A 25,713-nucleotide genomic window follows, 5' to 3' on the forward strand; every position below is an offset into this window, starting at 1 on the left:
AAGAGCTCCATTTGTTAAGAGCTCCATCACTTAAGAGCTCATTTTTAAGAGCTCCTTCAATTAAGAGCTCCTTAAAAGCTCCTTCACCTAAGAGCTAATTTACTTAAGAACCCCATTACTTAAGAGCTCAATTACTTAAGAGCTTCATTACTTAAGAGCTCTTTCACTTAAGAACTTCTTTACTTAAAGAGATCCTTCACTTAAGAGCTCATTTACTTAAGAACTCCATCACTTAAGATCTTAGTCACTTAAGAGCTCAGCTAGTCAAGAGCTACATCACTTAAAAATGCAGTCACTTAAGAGCTCCTTACTTAAGAACTCCATCACTTAGGAACTTCATCACTTAAGAGTTCCTTTACTTAAGGGCTCCATCAATTAAGAACTACACCACTTAGCTCCATCACTTAAGAGTTCCTTCACTTAAGAGCTCCTTTACTTACAAGCTCCATCACTTGAGAGCTCAGTCACTTAAGAGCTCCATCTCTTAAGAGCATGGTTACTTAAGGGTTGGTCAGGGGGTGAGACAGAGGCAGCTATGATAGACAAGGTCCATTTTCCTCCTGAAAGTAATCTGGATAAAAACATAACTTTTGTTGTTCATCATAGCATAGTATATAAAATGTTGAACACTACTTGAAACATGGTTTAAAGCTAGTGTTACCTCAATTAAACATAAGTAAATACACAAATTAGTAAATAATCAAAGATTACTCTAATGTGTACAGGATGTCCCTTATTGTCTGGTGATTCTGGAGCAATCAGTATAGAGAAATGGTAAGCCAGAGAGAAAAGGTTCCCTGAAGTGAGTTATTGAGAAACTGAGTTTTGAAATGGCTCTTTCACATTTAAAAAGAATAAGAGTAACTTTATTATCACTAGGCCTGACCAACTCTCAGGGAAATATTCCCTCTTTTGACAGTAAGGACCTGGATTTGAAAGCCTGATAGAAGACTCCTATTAATGTATAGTCTGACAAATCACTATTTAATTAATATGAGAGGGGAAAAATGAATTGAATGACTCACACTCTTTGATGCATAGACCGTAGCTCTGAGTATATGTTCCTTCAACCTCAGCACTTCAGACTGAAAATTGGTAATCAGATTGAATTTTAACAGTGGACTCAAATTGTTAATACATATCTAATAATTACTTGTCCTTTGAAATATTAAATCTCCTAAAATCTTAGATCAGGGAGAACAGAAACAACTGATGACATTACTTTATATGATATTGCTATATGTAAATAGCATTAGAGGACATAAATTATGGTGAGGTCTTGTATGATACAGCAAATCCTAACAATGGGCTTTTTCAAAGTTAACCCAATTGCCAAATAACTTGGTTATAGCAATAACTATCTCTTGGCTTCTTAAACCCTAAGACAGCAGGAAACTTCCCCTTTCTTTGTAAAGGCCGTATTTCTCCCAGTCCTGGAACCTCTAGGGTGGGGTTCACATTCCTGCACAATTCTCTCAACTAATACCAACTAATAATGCATATGATGATCCTAACCTAATCAATGCAACCAGTACCACCTTGGCATGTTTCACTTTGGACTGCTTCCAGAGACATCAGGCATGGGATGTCAACCCTTCAGTTTCATTACTCTGGTGAGATTTTTCCTAGTTCATAGGACTCCTTAATTCCATTTTGGCTGGTGCACTTCCTAACAAAGTCTCAAAACATAGATATAGACCAGGGACCATGAGATAGGGCATATGTACTCCTGTAAACATAAATTAGGGAAAAATATATACCTTAAAGAAAAATTACACAATAGTTTACAGTGAGTCAATAAATGTGGCAAGCAAGTAGACCTAAAAAGATACCATAAAGTACCTAATCAAACAGTCTCTACTTAGACTTAGATACTCTCCTCACCTACCTTCTTACCACTCTAAAGCTAACCTTGTCAGACAAAGTAAGATACACAAAAGCTGAATAAGGGCAAGAGACCAGCATACTTTAATGATTACTCTTTAGTCACTACAAGGCCATCCTATCACCTGGAGCCCTAGTCAGGGAATCCTGGGATTCCCATATAGATATGATGGGCCTAGACAGATTTCTTTCACCACTGTCACTGGTCATCTCTATCAGGAACAACATAATGGACCTCTTTGCGGGCCTCTATAGAACATTGCCCTCAATATGGATCAACAATGATAGAGACTGTACCATTCTACGAAGGGATGTTGGATAACATACTCTACCTTCCACCCAAGAAAGATGGGTCCTGAAATTAATGTAGCCTGGGAAGTTCCTAGTTATGACCACAGAACATGAGCTTAGACCTACAGGGATGCAGAGTTTACATAGGATCCTGTGCTGAATATGATCCCCAGATCAAATAAATGGGGTTTATAGTTAACAATCTTTATACACTTTTCCCATATTTTGGAGCTACTCTCTTCTCTGATCCAGCTTTCTAGTCCTTTTTATAACTATGACACCATCTCCTCAGACAATAACCTGAGTCCAACTGAATATTAGATGTTGGGCTCAGGCAAAAACAGGTAAAGTCATGGGCCTCTTAGGATATACCTAAAATAGACCTACTAGCTTTTTCCAAAATGGAGACCCCAAATCTTCATCTGCAATATTCCAGCCTTTAGGTTCATGGTTAATCAACAATTTGTTCTGCTTTATATCTAAACTATTTTTTAGCCACCAGGTTCCAGGTGCTACCATGATGCCAACCAGACTTCCTTGGAGGACGACCCCACAAATATGTCCTGGAGCCCCACAGCCCCAGAACCCTGCCCCACTAGGGAAAGAGAGAGACAGGCTGACAGTATGGATCAGCATACCAATGCCCATGTTTAGTGGAGAAGTGATTACAGAAACCAGACCTTCCACCTTCTGCACCCCATAATTGACTCCCAGAGGGATAAAGAATAGGAAAGCTATCGGGGAGGGGAAGGGATACAGAATTATAATGGTGGGAATTGTGTGGAGTTGTACCCCTCTTATCCTATGTTCTTGTCAATATTTCCATCTTATACATAAAATTATGTAAATTAAAAAAGAAAACCAAAATAAACTAATAATATGAGAACACACCAACATACATATATCTTTAAATACTTATTATTTTGGTGTGTTGCATCAAAGTACAAAAATCTGTGTTGGGGGCAAGTGTTTAGGCCCTGGAACAAGAGGGGAGGTTAGACAGTTATGTGGCAAAGAGAAATATTACACATACACAAATTACTCTATTTTGCTGTCAACTGTAAACCATTAATTGCCCCAAATAAATAAAAATACATGTATTTGTTTTCATGACAAAGAAAGAGCAGAGTACTGTTTAGCTCTGTTCTGGTACCTGGGATTAAACCTGGGACCTCTGAGACATCAGGCATTCAAGTCTCTTATTTTGCTTCTATTGCTATCTATCCAGCCTTGGATATCCACACACACACACACACACACACACACACACACACACACACATTTGAATATCGGTATGAAATTAGGGGCAGAGATATGGTGAAAGTGTAAATTGTGATTTTAAAAAATATCTATTCCTTTTTGTTCCTCTTGTTTTATTGTTGTAGTTATTGTTGTTGTTATTGATTTCATCATTGATAAGACAGAATGGAGAAAGGAGGGGAAGACAGAGAGGAGGAGAGAAAGATAGACACCTGCAAACCTATTTCACCTCTTGTGAAGCGATTCCCCAGCAGGTGGGGAGCTGGGGGCTCGAACTGGGATCCTTATGCTTTGTGCCACCTGTACTTAACCTGCTGTGCTACTGGACAACTCCTGTAAATTATGATTTTTCTTTATAGAACTGAAATCATGTTTTGAAATTATACAATTCAAAAAGAAAACAAATTCTCAAATTTACTTAGACTAAGAATAGTCGATGGCTGTATCTTGGGAGAATTTGAAAGAAAAGCAAGAAAGTGGGGGTAAATAGAAGATGGCAGACTGAGAAGCTGATAGTGGCTTAAGCTCTGACCACATCTTCTGGAAAGGGTAGGATTTTCTGCCTTTAGTAGGACAATCAATAAGGGGTCCTAGTGGTGACACCAAGGAGGTGACTATAATTTAATTTTGGTTAAAAAATAGAGTAGAAAAAAAGGGAATTTTTTTTCTTTTAAATTATTAATCCCAAAGCACACCTCCTCCCCTTTCCCCACCCATAACCAGTCCCTGAGGACCAGCTCCTAGCAGGCTCCCCTGCTGAGCTTCTTTCTTTACCAAGATTCCTGTCCTGCCAGGGAGTATCATTCATTCTAAGTCTATTCCCTTCTGAAACCTCTGGCCTTTTTGCTTTCTAAGTAGCCAACCCCCCCAACCCACATAGCTAATAAATAATTAAAAATAAATAAATAAATAAATAAAAAACTCTCTCCTTTCACTGCTCTTTTATGACTTTTATTTTTCTTATCTTCTTTTTTCTCTCTCTCTTTCTACCTTTTTTCTTTTTCTCATTCTTTTCATCCTTTCTTCCTTAATCCTACAGCTTCCAAAGCCACAGGCCCCAGCCCCCACACCACCAAACAGTGTGCTTTCACTGAATTCACTGATACAAGTTTGGGAATTATTTTGGGGAAGAATTCTGACTCAGAGTGGACTCTCACTGTGAGTATCTCTGCTCAACTTCCCTTCCTCCTTTAGCTACCCCTAGAATATACAGTGGATAATAGATTTGCATAACTGTCTATTTCAGCTATCCTTGTCTAGTCCTGAAGTTTGTTTTTTTTAATTAAATTTTTTTTCTTTCTTAACAATCAGCTGCCTCTGATCACTAGTTTTGAGGTAATCTGGGACAGGTTTTTTTTTTTAACCTGCTATATTTTATTATTAATATTATATAAAGGCATATATATCCACCCCACTTTAGATTGATCAGAATTAAATCTTAGGGTATCTTTCATTGCTAGGGTAGTGGGCATCTTATCTATTGTGGGAGGAACTTGTCTCCTTACTTCTAATTCCTCTACAGACTCTCCCATCCCTCCTCCTCCTAGCTAATTAAAAAAATTAAATTAAATTAAATTAAAAATAAAGTAATCAAAAAGAAACTTTCCTTTCACTGATCTTTAATTACAGCTCTTTTTCTTACCTTTTCACTTTTCTCTCTCTTGTTACTTTTTTATTTTTTTTTTCTTATCGTATGATACACTCCTTCCTTCCTTCTTCTATGCCTTTATGAATTTGTGAATCATTTTGGGGAAGAAATCTGACTCAGAGTGGACGCTTTCTATATGTATCTCTGCTCTAATTCCCTTTCCCCTCTTCTACCCCTAGAATACACAGTGGATAGTAGATTTGCATAACTGTCTATTCTTGCTATCCCTTCTTTCTTTTCTCTTTCTTCTTCACTGGGATTTGGTTACTATTCCTTCACGGACTGCAGACATTGTTTGGCTAACTGGTAGTGATTAAACTGCTTCAATACTTGCTTCAGTTGCTACTGTAATTCCTGAGGTTGCTGAGTGCAGTTGTCATAAAGGTATTTAGTACAGTGTTGCTTGTACTCAAGACACAACAACTGAGGAACAACAGAGCATAAAAAAGAAACACATAAATCAAAAAAATTGGCAGATCAAAAACAAATAAAACTGCTACTCCAATGAATGAAGACAAGAGCCCAGAAGAAACTACAAATCAGCCAGAAGTAACCATAGATAAGAAAAGTATGGAAGCAATAATAAACTTATTAATCACAGAAATGAAAACAACATTGGAGGAAAGGAATGGCAGTATTAGGAAAACAACAGTTGAGATCTGCAAGGAAAATACTGATTATCTTGAGGCAATTAGAGAACTGAAAGCTGAAATAGCTGTAATGAAGAAAGAAGTTGAGGGAAGGGAAAGCAGAATAACAGAAGCAGAAAACAGAATTAGTCAGACAGAGGATGAGTTAGAGAAAATTAAGAAAGAGGTGAAAGAGCTCAAAAAGAGATTGAGAGACACTGAAAAAAACAACAGAGACATATGGGATGATCTCAAAAGAAGTAACATTCATATAATTGGCCTTCCAGAGGAAAAAAGAGAGGAAGGGGAAGCAAACATTCGAGAGGAAATAATAGAAGAAAACTTCCCAGACCTGAATAACAGAACAACATCAAGATTCTAGAGGCCCAGAGAGTACCAAACAGAATCAACCCAGACCTGAAGACACCAAGACACATCATAGTCACAATGAAAAGGAGTAAGGAAAAAGAAAGGATCCTAAAGGCTGCAAGAGAGAAACAAAAAGTCACATACAGGGAAAACCCATAAGATTATCTGCAGTCTTCTCCACTCAAACTCTAAAAGCCAGAAGAGAATGGCAAGATATCTATCGAGCCCTGAATGAAAAAGGGTTTCAACCAAGGATAATATATCTTGCTAGACTTTCATTCAAACTAGATGGAGGGATCAAAACCTTCTTAGACAAACAACATTTAAAGGAGGCAACCATCACCAAACCGGCCCTGAAAGAGGTTCTAAAAACCGCTTATAAACAAGAACATCACTATAATACTTACAATATATCAGAGCAAACAAAATTTTTTTTTAACAATGGCACTACAATACATTAAATCCATAATATCAATAAATGTCAATGGCTTAAACGCACCCATCAAAAGGCACAGGGTGGGGGGATGTATCAGACAACATAACCCAACCATATGCTGCTTGCAAGACTCCCATCTGTCACAACAAGATAAACACAGACTTAAAGTGAAAGAATGGAAAACTATCATACAGGCTAACGGACCACAAAAAGGGGCAGGAACAGCCATTCTTATCTCAGACACAATAGATTTTAAATTAAATAAAGTAATAAAAGATAGGCAAGGACATTACATAATGATTAGAGGATCAATTAGGGATGCATTGGATCGACCTTCCCGTGGTGCATCCAGTGAGTACACATTCATTGGGGAAACTGACGATCCTTCCTAGCCAACTGAATCCACATGGATCCCAGTCACTTTCAAAGCCAGCAACAAGCAGCTCCTGATAGCTTTCAAGCTGTTGGTCCTGCTCTTCGAGTCCTCCAACTTAATGTTGAGGGGCTGTCCTTTGCCAAACGCGTTCTTATTGGTCAATTGGCCATACAGCATCATGCAGATGTTATTTGCCTACAAGAAACACATATAGCAGTGGATGAATCTGCTCGATTCACCATCAGTGGATTCGATTTAATATGCTATAATCTCCATCCTAAACACGGCGGAGCCATCTATGCCAAATCGTGTCTTGCGGACGTTTACCATATGGCCTCTTCGACCTTCTACGACTCCATTACTATTCGAACTATTCAGCTCGTCAACGTATATAAGCCTCCCAGTGCCTCATGGGATAATGAGGTCCTGCCTAGCCCGAATCACCCAGCTGTTTACGTTGGAGACTTTAATAGTCATCACCAAGACTGGGGATATTCCTCCACTCGTGCTGACGGCTCTATTTTAGCTGACTGGGCTTCAGCGAATGACCTCTCCCTATTATACGATCCCAAACAGCCAGGCTCTTTTAACAGTGCTAGATGGAATAAAGACTCATCACCTGACCTGTTCTGGATTAGCACAGTCAACGGCCAAGCCTTTCCCGCTACAAGACACGTTCTCAAAATCTTCCCGCACAGTCATCACCGCCCAGCTATCATCCACATTGGTCTCCAGCTCCCACTGATTCTTTGCTCAGAGAAACTAAGATGAAACTTTCAAAAAGCAAACTGACGTCTGTTCAGTGATCTTACCAACAAATCTATTCCTGCAATTCCAATGAATTCTATCCACTTTGAAGATTCCTACAGGCGCTTCCGCCAAGCCATCTTCAAAGCAGCTTCCCAAGCCATTCCTCGTGGGAGACTGGCTAACTATACGCCTTGTCTTGATGCTGAATGCGAGCAACTACTAAAGCAGTATGATGAGTCGGGCTACCCAGATGTGGCTGACCATCTCATTGCCTCCTGGATGCAGCACGCCAAGCCCGCTGGCAACAACTCACGGAAAGTCTGAATTTCACCCACTCAAGTAGGAAGGCCTGGAAGCTTCTTCATAGTCTGGGTGCCGGTAGCCAACCCCCTCCCATCTCCCATCCTCCCGTATCTCCAAACTCAGTGGCCAGTCACCTAACTCAAGTTGGACATGCTAAGATAGACCCAGTCTGGAAAAGAGAAATTTCCCATGAGTGGTCATCCCACTTCCGTTTATCTTGTCCATCTCCAAAACTCTCTCCCTTTACACTGTCTGAACTGGAAGATGCTTTGAAGAGGGTTAAACCAGGAACAGCTGATGGCTATGATAACATCACCCCAGAACTCATTCTTTATTTGAGCCCTGCGGCAAAGAAGTGGCTCACTTCATTCCTATCCCACATCTTGGAATCTGAATCTATGCCCAGAATTTGGCACCGTGCGAAGATAATAGCAGTTTTGAAACCAAAGAAGGACCCAACACTGGCCGCCAGCTATAGACCAATTTCTCTCCTCTCCTTGTGTTACAAACTCCTTGAGAGGCTGCTTCTGTCATGTATTTCTCCTCTTACAGAGAAATTCTTATCATCCATCCAAGCTGGTTTCCGCCCAGGAAGATCTACCTGCGAACAAGCCCTGGCCCTCTCAACTTACATTGAAAATGGATTCCAGAAGAATTTAAAGACGGGTGCTGTCTTTGTTGATCTCACAGCAGCCTATGACACGGTCTGGCACTGTGGTCTCCTAGTCAAGATCTCAAGATGCCTTCCTTCATGGGTGGCCAACACTATATCGTTTCTTCTCCAAAACAGAAGATTCCGGGTGCATCTGGGTGACAAGTCTAGCAGATGGAGACTTGTCTCAAGTGGCCTCCTCCAGGGCTCTGTTCTGGCTCCTACGCTATTTAATATTTACATCAATGACCTCCCAGAAACTTCTTCAAGGAAGTTCATCTACGATGATGACATCTGCTGTGCAACTCAGGCATCCAAGTTTGACATCCTCGAGGAAACATTCACGAAAGACATGTCTCTGATATCTGATTACTGTAAAAAATGGCGACTAATCCCTAGCACTGCAAAAATGGTATCATCTGTTTTCCATCTACACCATGCCTCAGCCTCGTGTGAGCTTAATGTGCAGCTTGACGATACGAGAATCTGGCATGAAGCCCAGCCAGTCTATCTTGGTGTTACTCTTGATCGCACTCTGTCATTTCACGAACATCTCATAAAAACTGCAGCAAAGGTGGGCGCGAGGAATAACATCATTGCAAGACTGGCCAGCTCCTCATGGGGCGCGAGCGCTTCCACACTACGATCATCATCTCTGGCATTATGCTATTCCACTGCAGAATAATGTGCCCCAGTATGGTTCCGTAGCCTCCATGTCCACTTGGTTGATTCCAAATTATATTCCTCCATGAGGATAAATTCTGGAACCATCCGTTCCACCCCGGTTCCATGGCTGCCAGTTCTTAGCAACATCACCCCGCCAGATATTCGTCGGGATGCGGCATCATCTAAGTTCATTTCCCACATCTACTTTCTTTTCAAATCCACGTAAGACATACTCAAGGATAGACCACATGTTAGGCCACAAAGACATCAGTAAAGTCAAGAACATTGAAATCATCCCAAGTATCTTCTTAGACCACAGTAGAGTAAAACTAACAGTTAACAACAAAAAGACAATTATTAAAAGTCACAGAATTTGGAAACTAAACAACATACTCTTTAAGAACCACTGGGTCAGAGAGTCACTCAAGCAGGAAATTCAAATGTTCCTGGAAACAAATGAAAATGAAGACACAACCTATCAAAATATTTGGGACACAGCTAATGCAGTATTGAGAGGGAGACTGATAGGCATACAATCACATATTAAACACCAAGAAGAAACTCAAATGAACGACCTTACTGCACACCTCAAGGACTTAGAGGAAGAGGAACAAAGGAACCCTAAAGCAACCAGTAGGACAGAAATCACTAAAGTTAGAGCAGAAACAAACAACATCGAAAATAAATAACCATACAAAAGATCAATGAAGCCAAATGTTGGTTCTTTGAAAGATTAAACAAAATTGACAAAGCCCTAGCCAAACTCATCAAACACAAAAGAGACAAGACTCAAATTAATAGAACTGTAAACTATGGAGGAGATATCACAACTGACACCACAGAAATCCAGAAAATCCTGCGAAACTTCTATAAAGAACTATATGCCACCAAGCTAGAGAATCTGGAAGAAATGGAACAATTCCTAGAAGCATTGCCCTTCCAAAACTAAACCAAGAAGAACTACAAAATCTTACTGCACCAATCATAGACAAAGAAATTGAAACCATGTTTAAGAATCTCCCCAACAACAAAAGTCCAGAACAAGGTGGCTTCACAAACGAAGTCTACAAAACTTTCAGAAAACAGTTAGTACCCATACTTCTGAAGCTTTTCCATAAGATTGAAGAAACAGAAATACTCCCTTCCACCTTCAATAATGCCAACATCACACAGATACCAAAAGCTGATAGGGACACAACAAAAAAGGAAAACTACAGACCAATATCTCTGATGAACATAGATGCCAAAACATTAAACAAGATCCTGGCCAACCGGATACAGCAACACATCCAAAAGATTGTTCATCATGACCAAGTGGGATTCATCCCAGGAATTCAAGGCTGGTTCAACATCCGTAAGTCAATCAATGTCATTCACCACATCAATAAAAGCAAAGCCAAAAACCACATGATTATCTCAATAGATGCAGAGAAAGCCTTTGACAAAATCCAACACCCATTATTGCTCAAAACTCTACAAAAAATGGGAATAGATGGGAAATTCCTCAAGATAGTGGAGTCTATATATAGCAAACCTACAGCCAACATCATACTCAATGGACAGAAGCTGAAAGCATTCCCCCTCAGATCGGGGACTAGACAGGGCTGTCCACTGTCACCGTTACTCTTCAACATAGTATTGGAAGTTCTTGCCATAGCAATCAGGCAAGAGAAAGAAATCAAAGGAATACAGATTGGAAGGGAAGAAGTCAAGCTCTCACTATTTGCAGATGATATGATAGTATACATAGAAAAACCTAAAGAATCCAGCAGAAAAATAATGAAAGTTATTAGTCAATATAGGAAGGTATCAGGCTACAAAATCAATGTACAAAAATCAGTGGCATTTCTTTATGCAAACACTAAATCTGAAGAAGAAGTCATCCATAAATCGCTCCCATTTACTGTTTCAGCAAAATCAATCAAATACCTAGGAAGAAAGTTGACCAAAGAAGTGAAAGACTTGTATACTGAAAACTATGAGTCACTACTCAAGGAAATAGAAACTGATTCAAAGAAATAGAAAGATATTCCATGCTCATGGATTGGAAGAATAAATATCATCAAAATGAATATTCTCCCCAGAGCCATATACAAATTTAATGCAATACCCATCAAAGTTCCACCAAGCTTCTTTAAGAGAACAGAACAAACACTACATTCATTTATCTGGAACCTGAAAACACTGAGAATTACAAAACCATCTTGAGGAAAAGAAACACAAATGGAGGCATGACACTCCCAGACCTTAAACTATACTATAAAGCCATCATCATCAAAACAGCATGGTACTGGAACAAAAATAGGCACACAGACCAGTGGAACAGGATTGAAAGCCCAGAAATATATCCCCACACCTATGAACATCTAATCTTTGATAAGGGGGCCCAAATGATTAAATGGAAGAAGAAGGCTCTCTTCAATAAATGGTGCTGGGAAAACTGGATTGTAACATGCAGAATAATGAAATTGAACCACGTTATCTCACCAGAAACAAAAATCAACTCCAAATTGATAAAAGACCTAGATGTCAGACCAGAAACAATCCATTACTTAGAGGAAAACATTGGTAAAACACTTTACCATCTACACCTCAAGGACATCTTTGATGAATCAAACCCAATTGAAAGGAAGACTGAAGCAGAAATAAACCAATGGGACTACATCAAATTGAAAAGCTTCTGCACATCCAAAGAAACTATTAAACAAACAAAGAGACCCCTCACAGAATGGGAGAAGATCTTCACATGCCAGACATCAGACAAAAACTAATCACCAAAATATACAAAGAGCTCAGCAAACTTAGCACCAAAAAAGCAAATGACCCCATCCAAAAATGGGCAGAGGATATGAACAAAACATTCACTACAGAGGAGATCCAAAAGGCTAACATATGAAAAACTGCTCTAGGTCACTGATAGTCAGAGAAATGCAAATTAAGACAACACTAAGATACCATCTCACTCCTGTAAGAATGGCATACATCAAAAAGGACAGCAGCAACAAATGCTGGAGAGGTTGTGGAGACAGAGGAACCCTTTTACATTGCAGGTGGGGATGTAAATTGGTACAGCCTCTGTGGAGATTAGTCTGGAAAACTCTCAGAAGGCTAGACATGGACCTTCCATATGATCTAGTAATTCCTCTCCTGGGGTTATACCCCAAGGACTCCATAACACCCAACCAAAAGTAGGTGTGTACTCCTATGTTCATAGCAGCACAATTCATAATAGCTAAAACCTGGAAGCAACCCAGGTGCACAACAACAGATGAGTGGCTGAGAAAGCTGTGGTATATATACACAATGGAATACTATGCAGCTCTCAAGAACAATGAACCCACCTTCTCTGACCCATCTTGGACAGAGATAGAAGGAATTATGTTAAGTGATCTAAGTCTGAAAGATAAAGATGAGTGTGGGATTATCCCACTCATCAACAGAAGTTGAGTAAGAAGATCTGAAAGGGAAATTAAAAGCAGGACCTGACCAAATTGTAAGTAGGGCATCAAAGTAAAAACCCTGTGGTGAGGGGTAGACATGCAGCTTCTTGGGCCATTGGGGAGTGGGAGTGGGTGGGAGGGATGGGTCACAGTCTTTTGGTGGTGGGAATGGTATTTATGTACACTCCTAGTAAAATGTAGTCATATAAATCACTAGTTAATTAATATGAGAGGGGGAAAATTAATTGTATGTCTCGAAGTTTTTTAAAACACAGAATGACTGAATCTTTTTAATATCTAGCCTGTATAATTGATATGCAGACTCTCTCAAAAGCCTAGACCAAGTAGATCAGAAGCAACCAATAGCACAGCTATTACAAGATACTGGGTACTGTACAGCAAACCATAGCAAAAGGACTTTTAAAAGTTAACCCAATTACCAAATATTGTGATGATAACATTAACTATCGATTGTCTTTTTCAACCCTAAGACAGCAGGAACCTCACATCTCCACTATAGAGCTTCTACTTCCCCCAGTCCTGGAACCCTTGGATAGGGCCCACTTTCCCATATGCCTCTCCCAATCCATATCAAATAATATTGCATCTGCCTATCACAACCTAACCAAAGCAACGATTGCCACCTCAACATGCTTCACTTCAGACTGTGTTGTGGAATGACAACCCTTCAGCTTCATTATTCGGGTGAGACCTTTCCTTTCATAATATACTCTAATTCTATCTCAGGTGGTTCACTTTCTAACAAAGTCCCTAAACCTAGATATACACCAGTTTCTGTGAGAAAGAGCATATGTTCACACGTATCCATAAACTACTGCAAATTATATACCTGAAAGCAGAAATACACTAGAATATGCAGTGAGTTTCCCCCTAATACTTCCTCTCCACTATTCTAAAGTTTGGGTCCATGATTGCTCAACAATTTGTTTGGCTTTGTATGTTAACTCTCTTTTCAGTCACCAGGTTCCAGATGCCATCAGGATGTCGGCCAAGCTTCCCTGGACCGACCAGTCAATGCCCATGTTCAGTGGGGAAGCAATTACAGAAGCCAGACCTTCCACCTTCTACAACCCACAATGACCCTGGGTCCATGCTCCCAGAGGGATAGAGAGTGGGAAAGCTATCAGGGGAGGGTGTGGGATATGGAGATTGGGTGGTGGGAATTGTGTGGAGTTGTACCCCTCTCACCCTATGGCTTTGTTAAATAATCCTTTTTTTAATAAAATAAGAAAAGCAAGAAAGCAATATATTAATGGCATTAAATAAAGATGTATTATAATAAAATAAAATTTGTATATTTTCATTTCTGATTCCTTAACTTATTTATATTTAAAAAGCAATTATTTTGTTGTTTTGATAACTGATATGACTTGTTTAATAATTAGTCTCTCCAATTCAGTGTGCTCTTATAGCTCTATATATACTACTAAACGTTTTAAACAAGTTGGTTATCAATCATTATCAATTTACCAATTAGAGACCAGATGGTATATTTGCTTCTATATAAAATGAAAATCAGACTGCATTTATATCAGTGACACTATTTACCTTTCTGTCTTCAAGAAATAAAGAATTACTTTTCTGTCTGCAAGAAAAGAAGAATTTAATACAGTACAAGAATTCAAGCCAAAATAAAGCTCATTTATTCATACATTCAACAATCATTCATTTCTTTTTAAAAATAACCATTTTATTTTACTTTGTTGATAAGACAGAAATTGAATTGGGGGTGAGATGAGAGAGAGAGAGAGAGAGAGAGAGACTCTGAAGCAGTACTTCACCCCTCCTGAATTTTGCGCCCTGCAGATAGGGACTGGGGATTTAAACCTAGATCACTGCATGGTGGTATATGTACTTAACAGGAGGTGCTATTGCCTTGCCACTCACCAGTCATTATATGCCCAATTCCACAGCATTTGTCTTTCAAGTCAGTTCATTTAATGACACCTTGATTAGTTAGTCTTATATTTACTCTGTGACATATGTCCTAATATAAAACTCAGGGTATTTTTATAGAAAATATGTTGGTTCTAAATCTTCCTGTACCTTGATTTTGAATGATTGCCTTATAGAATCTCTTTTTTTTCATAAGTCCTCAAATGTTTCATTACATCTAACATATCTTCTTTGTTTTCTCTTTACATATCCCCTGATACCTCAACAGTCCTTTATTACCATGAATTCAGTTCAATATTCTTATAAGCTCTTATAAGTTTATTGGTATGTCTATGGGTGCCAAGAAATTACCTTAATTTTATAGATACTTCCTGACTATTATAAAGCCACTGACTTCTGTGTTTTTATACTATAAAAAGATTATGACATTTTTAAAAGCCACAATATGCTGCTCATATGGTAAACATATATATATATATATACATATATATATATATTCCAGAAGTAATTTGAATTTTTTGCAGACTTCCTACCATGAAGTTTCATGTAACAACTATATTTATTTTTTAAATTATTTTTATTTATAAAAAGGAAACATTTTCCACATGGAATGAGTAATAGACTTGTAAAATTCTGCTAAAACCACCTAGATGTTTCCTCCTATGCACCAGTCAGTCCAAGACAACTTTGACTCATTGCTCTGATTCTCTATATCTCAATAACTTTAGAGTGGCTCAGGCTGTGAACTGACATTTTTCCTACATACATTGATTTATTGATCTCAACTGTTTGCATGCTTTCAACTTCTTTCTTTTTCTTCCTTTCCATGTGTTCCTTTCTTACTTTCTTTTTTTTAAATTTTTTATTTAAGAAAGGATTAGTGAACAAAAACATAAGGTAGGAGGGGTACAACTCCACACAATTCCCACCACCCAATCCCCATAACCCACCCCCTCCCATGGTAGCTTTCCCATTCTCTAGCCCTCTGGGAGCATGGACCCAGGGTCGTTGAGGGTTGCAGAAGGTAGAAGGTCTGGCTTCTGTAATTGCTTCCCCGCTGAACATGGGCGTTGACTGGTCGGTCCATACTCCCAGTCTGCCTCTCTCTTTCCCTAGTAAGGTGTGTCTCTGGGGAAGCTGAGCTCCAGGACACATTGGTGAGGTCTTCAATCCAGGGAAGCCTAGCCAGCATCCTGGTGGCATCTGGAACCTGGTGATTGAAAAGAGAGTTAACATATGAAGCCAAACAATTTGTTGAGCAATCATATAGGCTATGTATTTGATATGCGGACTCTCTCAAAAGCCTAGACCAAGTAGATTAGAAGCATCCAATAGCACAGCTATATACAAGATACTGGGTACTGTACAGCAAACCATAACAAAGGGACTTTTCAAAGTTAACCCAATTAACAAATAATGTGATAATATTAACTATCGATTGTCTTTTTGAACCCTAAGACAGCAAGAACCTCACATCTTCACTATAGAGCCCCTACTTCCCCCAGTCCTGGAACCCTTGGATAGGGCCCACTTTCCCGTATGCATCTCCCAATCCAAACCAAATAATATTGCATCCGCCGATCACAACCTAACCAAAGCAACGATTGCCACCTCAACATGCTTCACCTCAGACTGTATCCAGAGACTTCACGTGTGGAATGACAACCCTTCAACTTCATTACTCGGGTGAGACCTTTCCTTTTATAGTACACTCTAATTTCATCTCAGGTAGTTCACTTTCTAACAAAGTCCCATAATCTAGATATACACCAGTTTCTGTGAGAGAGATTATGTGCACACGTATCCATAAACTACTGCAAAATATATACCTTTCTTACTTTCTATTCCTTCCTTCCTTCCTTCCTTCCTTCCTTCCTTCCTTCCTTCCTTCTTCCTTCCTCCTTCCTTCCTTCTTTCTTTTCTCTTATTTTCTTTCTTTCTTTCTTTCTTTCTTTCTTTCTTTCTTTCTTTATTTCTTTATTTCTTTTTTCTTTTTTCTCCAGAGTACTAGTCAGCTCTGGCTGAGTGCAGGGGTTTGAACCTGGGATGTTAGAACCTCAAGCACGAGAGTTTACATAATCATTATGCTATCTACTACTGCCCTTATGCTTTCAATTTTTATCTATATGTCCTAGATTCTCAATTTTACATGCCCTTCTCAGACTTCTCCTGGAACACAGACTGTTTTGCTTTGTTATTTTATAGAGGGTCTAGTGTTCTACAAAACTGTTGTGACAGTACAATTACACATCTTCAAGTAGATGTCAACACACATTCTCTGTCACCAAGTGTCATCTCCATCTAACATTGTACCCTGGCTTCCAAATTCATTTTATCTGTTTCTTCTCCCTATTTTGAATCCTTAGAATTGCTGAGATAGACTAGATTTATTAATGATTCACCCTGCACATTCCCTTGATTGATTTCTTAAATCCCATGAATGAGTTTATTTTTTACCCATCCTTCTCCTCCTGGCTTGTTTCAGTTAGTAAAATCTTTTTTAGTTATATATATACTATAGCAAAAGAAAAGCTCTTTACATGCTATAACTTTCTTAAATCATTCCTATGTCATTGGACATGTGAGTTATTTCTAAATGTTGGTCATTACATATAGTGCTAATATGAACATAGGTATTCATAAATCTCTTCATATAAGTGTTTCCATATTCTTCAGATACATAGGAAAGAAATACTGTATTGCAATAGTACATATAGTCAATATTTTAACATTTATTTATTACTGGGTTACAAGGATTAATGTTACAAGGGCATAGTTCCATTGAAGTTCTATGCATTGCCCCCCATTAACACAGTTCTCACAAAGTCTAAGAGACAGGAGACAGTTTGATTATTTTTCACAAGTTTGTGTCATATTATTTTATGCATTCTATGTGAAAAGAACTATCCAGCAATGGTCTTTACCCCCTTTACTTATTTCAAACTGTTTTTCAAATGGGCCGAATCTATGTAAATTATTATTTTTCCGATAAAGAAATTATATCCCCATTAACAGTGCAAAAGTGCTCTATTTTTCTTTTTTAAAATATTTATTTATTTATTTATTCCCTTTTTTGTTTCCGTTGTTGCTTTATTGTTGTAGTTATTATTGTTGTTGATGTCGTTGTTGGATAGAACAGAGAGAAATGGAGAGAGGAGGGCAAGACAGAGAGGGGGAGGGAAAGACACCTGCAGCCTTACTTCACTGCCTGTGAAGCGACTCCCCTTCAGGTGGGGAGCCAGAGCCTCGAACTGGGATCCTTACGCTGGTCCTTGCACTTTGCGCCACATGCGCTTAACCCGCTGCTCTGAAGTCCATCTCCCAGTGCTCTATTTTTCACCAGATTATCACCAGTACTTGATTTTTATTTTATTTATAATGAGTGACATTTTCACAAGTGTGACAGGGTATACTCAATAGTTAAAAACTAAAATCCTTTAAGGTCAGGAACAAGACAAAATGTCTACTCTCATTATTATTCAACACAGTTCTGGAATTTCTAAGCTGAAGTAATTATGTAATAAAAAGAGGCAATGGGGTTCCAAACTTGAAAAAGAATAAATGCAACTATAACTCTTTGCAAATTGTATGAATGTATACACTGAAACCTAAATTCCAGTAACAGATGAGTTGCGAAGAAAGCTGTAGTGTGGGGCTGAGTGGTAGCTCACCTGATAGAGCACATTACCATGTACAAGGACCTTGGTACAAAGTCCCAGTTTACATCTGCAGGGGAGAAGCTTCATAAGCATTCTCTCTCTCTCTCTCTCTCATCTCCCTCCCTCCTTCCTTCCCTCCCTCCCTCTACCCCTCTATCCCTCCCTTCCTTCCTCCCTCTCCCCCCATCCCTTCCTCCCTCAGTCTATGAAAAATAAAAATAAGATGACCTCTGGGAATAATGGAGTCATGCAGACAGAAAACTTCAGTGATAATCTTGGTGCCAAAATAATAATAAAAGGACGAAGATGATGTCAACATAGTGCACAGATTACAAAATATACAAAACTTATTGTTATATATATGCATATATATGTATGTATGTATATATATGTATATATGTATGTATGTATATATATATATAATAAACCAGTGAACTAGAAGAAGCAAAACTCAAGAAATCAAACCCATTTCCAATAGCAACACGAATTAGGTATCTAACAAGGTCTAATAAGGCAATATAACAAGGGAGGTGAAATACCAGGTTTACATATGAATTAAGTAATATATATATCTGAATTTTTTTCTTTATTGGGAGGTTAATGGATTACAGTACAGTTGCTCACACATGGATACAATTTCTAAACTCCCCATAACAAGTATCTGCAAAATACTTTCACCTGCAATTTAGGTCCATTTCTACCACCACAAAGCCCCAAACACTAAATCTACAATTCTTATCTTCAGCTGCCCAACACCATTCATTCCTTTATTGATGAGTGTTATCTACTTCTGCATAAAAATTATGAGTATCTCCAGTAGCTTAACCGAACACTCATTTATTACCTACTTCTCACACTATATAATTCAGCTAGGTCTTCGGCTTTCAAAATTCACAAGGCTATAATCAAGTTACTAGGTATTTGTGATCTCATAAGAAAGTTTAATAGGAGTAAGATCTGTACTCAAGTTATATTCTTATCTGTATGATTTAGATCCTGGTTGGATATTCACCAGTATTCATTCTCAGTTATTTTCCACAGACATCTCTCTAACATATTTGCTTGCTTCATTAGAGAGAAAGTATTCAAGCAGCATGATAGGTACCAAGTTATAAAATGTTACTATAGAAGTGAATTCCCATTCCTTTTTGCAAAACTAAGAAGCACATACAGAGTTGAAGTCTACCACCAACCTTGTACCAACTATCTGTCATCTATCTATCTATCTATCTATCTATCTATCTATCTATCTATCTATCTAATCTATCTATCTATCTATCTATCTATCATCTATCTCTATTTATCCAGTATCTATCTACATCATCTACCATCAGTTATTTATATCTACACAAACACACATCCCTTTTCCCACTGAAGTAGGGCTATTCACATTATCAATATCGTGCAAAAGTATAGTCTATTTGTTAACAAGAAACAATGTATGTTGAAGCATGACTTTAAGTCAACAGTATACATTTGAATTGTTTATTAGCATATCTAATAGATAAAATTATAGTAAGTATGATCCACTATGAAATTCTTTTAAAATACTTTTATTATCTATATTTATATACTGGATAGAGAAAGTCAGAAATCTAGAGGGATGGGGGAGAGAAAGATAGATGAGAGGAAGAGGGAGAGGGAGAGGGAGAGGGAGAGGGAGAGGGAGAGGGAGAGGGGAGAGAGAGGAGAGAGAGAGAGAGAGAGACCTAAAGCTTCACCATTTTTCAGCTTTCATCCTGCAGGTGAGGACCAGCGACTCAAACCTTGGTCCTTGCTTATTATAATGTATATTCAACCAGGTGTGCCACCACCTGGTTCCCAACCTGAAATTCTTTAATGTAACTTTTGTTTTTTGACTCACCTTTTCCCTCTATACATACTGTTCTCCAACTGTATTCCAGTTACTATTCTCTCTGCCTTAATTCATGGTTCTGATAAATCAAATATATAGATTTTGTGCAAATTATTCTTCTTGTTTTACATCTACAAATATATACATATTTACATGTTATATATGTAAAATAAAATTTACATGTGCAATATTTATATTACATAAATTATTCATGTTATGACATACCATTTTCCCTAACCATTGTCAATTCTCCTAGTCTTTAAAATAATTCAGAGATATCATAGAACATTGAGCAGGAACAAAAAAATTGAGAAAGTTCCTTCTATCAATTATATGACATAATCAAAGATCACTCAATTTTAGACAAACATATGAAACTGATTCCTTGAGTAAACTACTTTTATTGAAGAGTGAGACCAGCATATTCAGAGAAACTTTATATTTTATCCCTCCCAATTCTGTATATTTATGTTCTAAAAGAATTGAAATAAAGAAGCAACTCAAATTCCTCATTTGCCATTGACAGAATTTGTGCAAAAGGCCTCTGGGGTCTCTACAGGAGCTACTTAAGCAAGAACTAACTGGGACAATATTTTTAAATAAGAAGTATGGAAGAACTTGTTAGCTAAAAGGAGGAACATGCAGTAAACTGCAACTGTTTAATTTATGATAGCTGCAAACTCTCAGAGAAAAAAATAAAAGAGTCAAGCTTTAATGATTTAACTCCTAGAAGAATGGAATGAAGCATCTGGACACCCTCAGATACCAAAAGCTAAAAACATAGCATCAGCAGAGCAGCTGAAATGGGCCTTAAATAAAATCATTTAGCCTCAGTACAAAGGGGAGGTGATAATGAACTTAGAAGGCTGAAACTTGCTTCCTTGTAAGTGGAGATACTGAGTCACTGAAGCTAAGTTGATCTTCACCACCCTTTATTCAATTAACACTCCACACTTTCTGTATATACTTTTCACTAACGTGATGTCTGTTTATTGCTGGATTTTTGTAAGAGATCTACACATGAAGGAGATAAGGACAGTTCTATGATTCAAGCCATACCTCTGAAGAATACAGATGAAAGACTACAAAGCAGACATTATTTCAGAATATTATAGAACACTAAGAGAGGGCAACCATGTGGATTCTATCAAGTAACTTCCATGCACAGAAATAAAAACAAGGCAAAAAAATTAATTCAGTGACTTTCCTAAGGAAATTGGGTTAGCTTTCTGTGTTTCCATTCTGAACACACACTCCTATATACTGTCAGCTATTCAGAATAGCTAGCATAATTAGTCTTAACAGTTGCATTATTTATTTTATTTTATTTATTTATCAATGAGAGGGTCAGGAAGAGAGAGAGAAAGATCCAGACATCAGTCTGGTAAATGTGCTGCTAGGGATTGAACTCAGGACCTCATGCTTGAGAGTCCAATGCTTTATCCACTATGCCACCTCCCGGACCACAACAGTTGCATTATTTCAGAAGAATTGCAAGCCCACAGACAGAATAACCACACTTTCTACACTCAGAATCATTACTTTACTCTTCCACTACCCTATGATGACTTTTATATCTGAAAATCAAGGCAGAGAGAATACATTCTTGTAAAATATTTTAAAAAGGAGCAAGGAGAAGGGCCATGAGAGGTACAATGATGTGATGTTAGACCTAATTTGGGGGTGAGAGTGTTTTGCAGACACCTATCTTGGCTAGATGACAAAGTTTATCCATGTGACAACTGTACTATAAACTATAAATCTCCAAGAGGAAGAAAGGAGGAGGAGGAGATGATGATGAAGAAAAAGAAGGAGGAGATTATGATGAAGAAAAAGAAGGAGGAGGAGGAGAAGGAGGAGGAAGAGGAAGAAGAGGAGGAGATGGAGTTTAATGAGAGAGCCTGCAAGACAGCTCACTGGCATCCCGTGCCTGTTTTTTTCCTGGAAGTTACCCACATTTAAACCAAGTCCCACTATAGTGGAAGAAGCTTCGGTGCTGAGAGAATTTTTCCCTCTGGTTCTCTTTCTTCCTGTCTGAAAAAGCACCCATAGTGGTGATTCACAAATAACAGCAGATATCTACCATGAAAGAATAAGAAACTGCAGGTATGTGAATATTATCTTATAAACCTTTATTTTCCTAACAAAATATAAACACAATAAAACAATAACAGCATAAATACACTGAAGGGTGGAGCACAAGTATTTGAGCGCACATGTTACAGTACACAAGGACCTGGTTTCAAGCTCTGGGCCCCCACATGCAGGAGAAAAAGTTATGTGAGCAGAGAAACAGTGCTCCTTGTGCCTCTCTGTCTCTCTTCCTCTCTCTCTCCCCCCTTTCTTCTTGATTTCTCTGTTTCTATATAATAAATAAATAACATATTTTTTAAACTACACTGATATAGACAATAGCTACTCTAGTTTTGGGAAACAAAGTCAAAGTTTACCCAGCCAAAAAAAAAAAATAGCACTTCACCAAATGCTAGCGTATTGCCTAGACATAATGTGAACAAAACATAAATAATACAGGCCTTTGGGGCCTGGGTGGTGCTGCACTAGGTTAAGTGCAAGTTCCTGCACAAGGATCCAGATTCCAGCCCCAGAGTTATTGCTGGGCTAGGTGCCCGCACCATGAATCACTGCTCCTGGAGGCCATTTTTCCCCCTTTTGTTGCCCTTGTTGTTGTAGCCTCGTTGTGGTTATTATTATTAACATTATTGATGTTGTTCGTTGTTGGATAGGACAGAGAGAAATGGAGAGAGGAAGGTAAGACAGAGAGGGGGAGAGAAAGAGACCACCTGCAGACCTGCTTCACCGCCTGTGAAGCGACTCCCCTGCAAGTGGGGAGCCGGGGGACTCGAACCGGGATCCCTACGCCGGTCCTTGCGCTTTGCGTAAAGTGCGATTAACCCACTGCGCCACCGCCCGACCCCCATCAAACAACTTTTCTAAATGTAATAAGAGACCAATAAAATCATGAAAAGGAGTATAGCAACATTATGAAAAGGAATCGCTGATTAAGGGAAAAATAGAAAAATAAGAAAATGTGAGAAAACAAAAACATAAAAAAGAGACATATGGGAGATAAATTAATGTCACAGAACTCAATTTAAATGTACTAGGAGCATAACAAGTGTAAAATAGACTGAACTTTCTAGTTAAAAGACACATTTTGATAGTGCAGTTTTTTTTTCCATTGCTGTTACCATTGTTGTTGGATTCGACAGAAATTGAGAGAGGAGAGGAAGACAAAGAGGGAGAGAAAGACAGAAACCTGCAGACCAGCTTCACCACTTCTAAAGTGATGACCCTGCAGGTGGCGAGCAGGGGTCTCAAACCAGGATCCTTAGGCCAGTACTACACTTCGTACCATATGTGCTTAACCCAGCCCCTATAGTAGTTTTTTTAAAATTTTTTTTTATTTAAGAAAGGATTAATTAACAATGCCATAGGGAAGGAGAGGTACAACTCCACACAATTCCCACCACCCAATCTCCATATCCCACCCCCTCCCCTGATAGCTTTCCCACTCTCTATCCCTCTGGGAGCATGGACCCAGGGTCATTGTGGGTTGCAGAAGGTAGAAGGTCTGGCTTCTGTAATTGCTTCCCCGCTGAACATGGGCATTGACTGGTCGGTCCATACTCCCAGTCTGCCTCTCTCTTTCCCTAGTATGGTGGGTCTCTGGGGAAGCGGAGCTCCAGGACACATTGGTGGGGTCTTCAGTCTAGGGAAGCCTGGCCGGCATCCTGATGACATCTGGAACATGGTGACTGAAAGGAGAGTTAACATACGAAGCCAAACAAATTGTTGAGCACTCATGGAACCAAAGCTTGGAATAATGGAGAGGAAGTGTTAGGGGGATAGTCACTGCAAACTCTAGTGTACTTCTGCTTTCAGGTATATATTTTGCAGTAGGTTATGGATACGTGTGAACATATGCTCTCTCTCGCAGAAACTGGTGTATATCTAGGTTTTGGGACTTTCTTAGTGAACCACCTGAGATGGAATTAGAGTATGCTATGAAAGGAAAGGTCTCACCCGAATAATGAAGCTGAAGGGTTGTCATTCCACACGTGAAGTCTCTGGACACAGTCTGAAGTGAAGCATGTTGAGGTAGCCATCATTGCGTTGGTTAGGTTGTGATCAGTAGATGCAATATTATTTGATATGGATTGGGAGAGGCATACGGGAAAGTGGGCCCTATCCAAGGGTTCCAGGACTGGGGGAAGTAGAGGCTCTATAGTGGAGATGTGAGGTTCCTGCTGTTTTAGGGTTCAAAAAGACAATCGATAGTTAATGTTATCATCACATTATTTGGTAATTGGGTTAACTTTGAAAAGTTCTTTTGTTAGGGTTTGCTGTACAGTACCCAGTGTCTTGTATATAGCTGTGCTATTGGTTGCTTCTGATCTACTTGGTCTAGGCTTTTGAGAGAGGCTGCATATCAATTACACAGCCTATATATTAAAAAGATTCAGTCTGTGTTTTAAAAAACTTTGAGACATACAATTAATTTTCCCCCACTCATATTAATTAACTAGTGATTTATATGACTACATTTTACTAGGAGTGTACACCATTCACACCACCAAAAGACTGTGACTCATCCCTCCCACCCACTCCCACCTACCACTGGCACAGGAAGCTGCATGTCTACCCCTCACCACAGGGGTTTTACTTTGGTGCCCTACTTACAATTTGGTCAGGTCCTGCTTTTAGTTTCCCTTTCAGATCTTCTTACTCAACTTCTGTTGATAAGTGGGATAATCCCACACTCATCTTTATCTTTCTGATTTAGCTCACTTAACATAATTCCTTCTATCTCTGTCCAAGATGGGTCAGAGAAGGTAGGTTCCTTGTTCATGATAGCTGTATAGTACTCCATTGTGTATATATACCACAGCTTTCTCAGCGACTCATCTGTTCTTGGGCACCTGGGTTGCTTCCAGGTTTTAGCTATTATGAATTGTGCTGCTATGAACATAGGAGTACACACCTCATTTGGTTGGGTGTTATGGAGTCCTTGGAGTATAACCCCAGGAGAGGAACTACTGGATCATATGGAAGGTCCATGTCTAGCCTTCTGAGAGTTTTCCAGACTGCTCTCCACAGAGGCTGTACCAATTTATATTCCCACCAGCAATGTAAAAGGGTTTCTCTTTCCCTCAACCTCTCCAGCATTTGTTGCTGCTGTCCTTTTCTGATGTATGCCATCCTTACAGGAGTGAGGTGGTATCTTAGTGTTGTCTTAATTTGCATTTCTCTGAAAATCAGGACCTAGAGCAGTTTTTCATGTTTGTTAGCCTTTTGGATCTCCTCTGAGGTAAATGTTTTGTTCATATCCTCTGCCCATTTTTGGATGGTGTCATTTGCTGTTTTGGTGATAAGATTGCTGAGCTCTTTATATATTTTGGTGATTATTTTCTTGTCTGATGTATGGCATTTGAAGATCTTCTCCCATTCTGTAAGGGGTCTCTTTGTTTGTGTGATAATTTCTTTGGATGTGCAGAAGTTTTTCAATTTGATTTAGTTCCATTGGTTTGTTTCTGCTTTAGTCTTCCTTTCAATTGGG

This window comes from Erinaceus europaeus, chromosome X (genome assembly GCF_950295315.1).
Source record: "Erinaceus europaeus chromosome X, mEriEur2.1, whole genome shotgun sequence".
Taxonomy (NCBI): Eukaryota; Metazoa; Chordata; class Mammalia; order Eulipotyphla; family Erinaceidae; genus Erinaceus; species Erinaceus europaeus.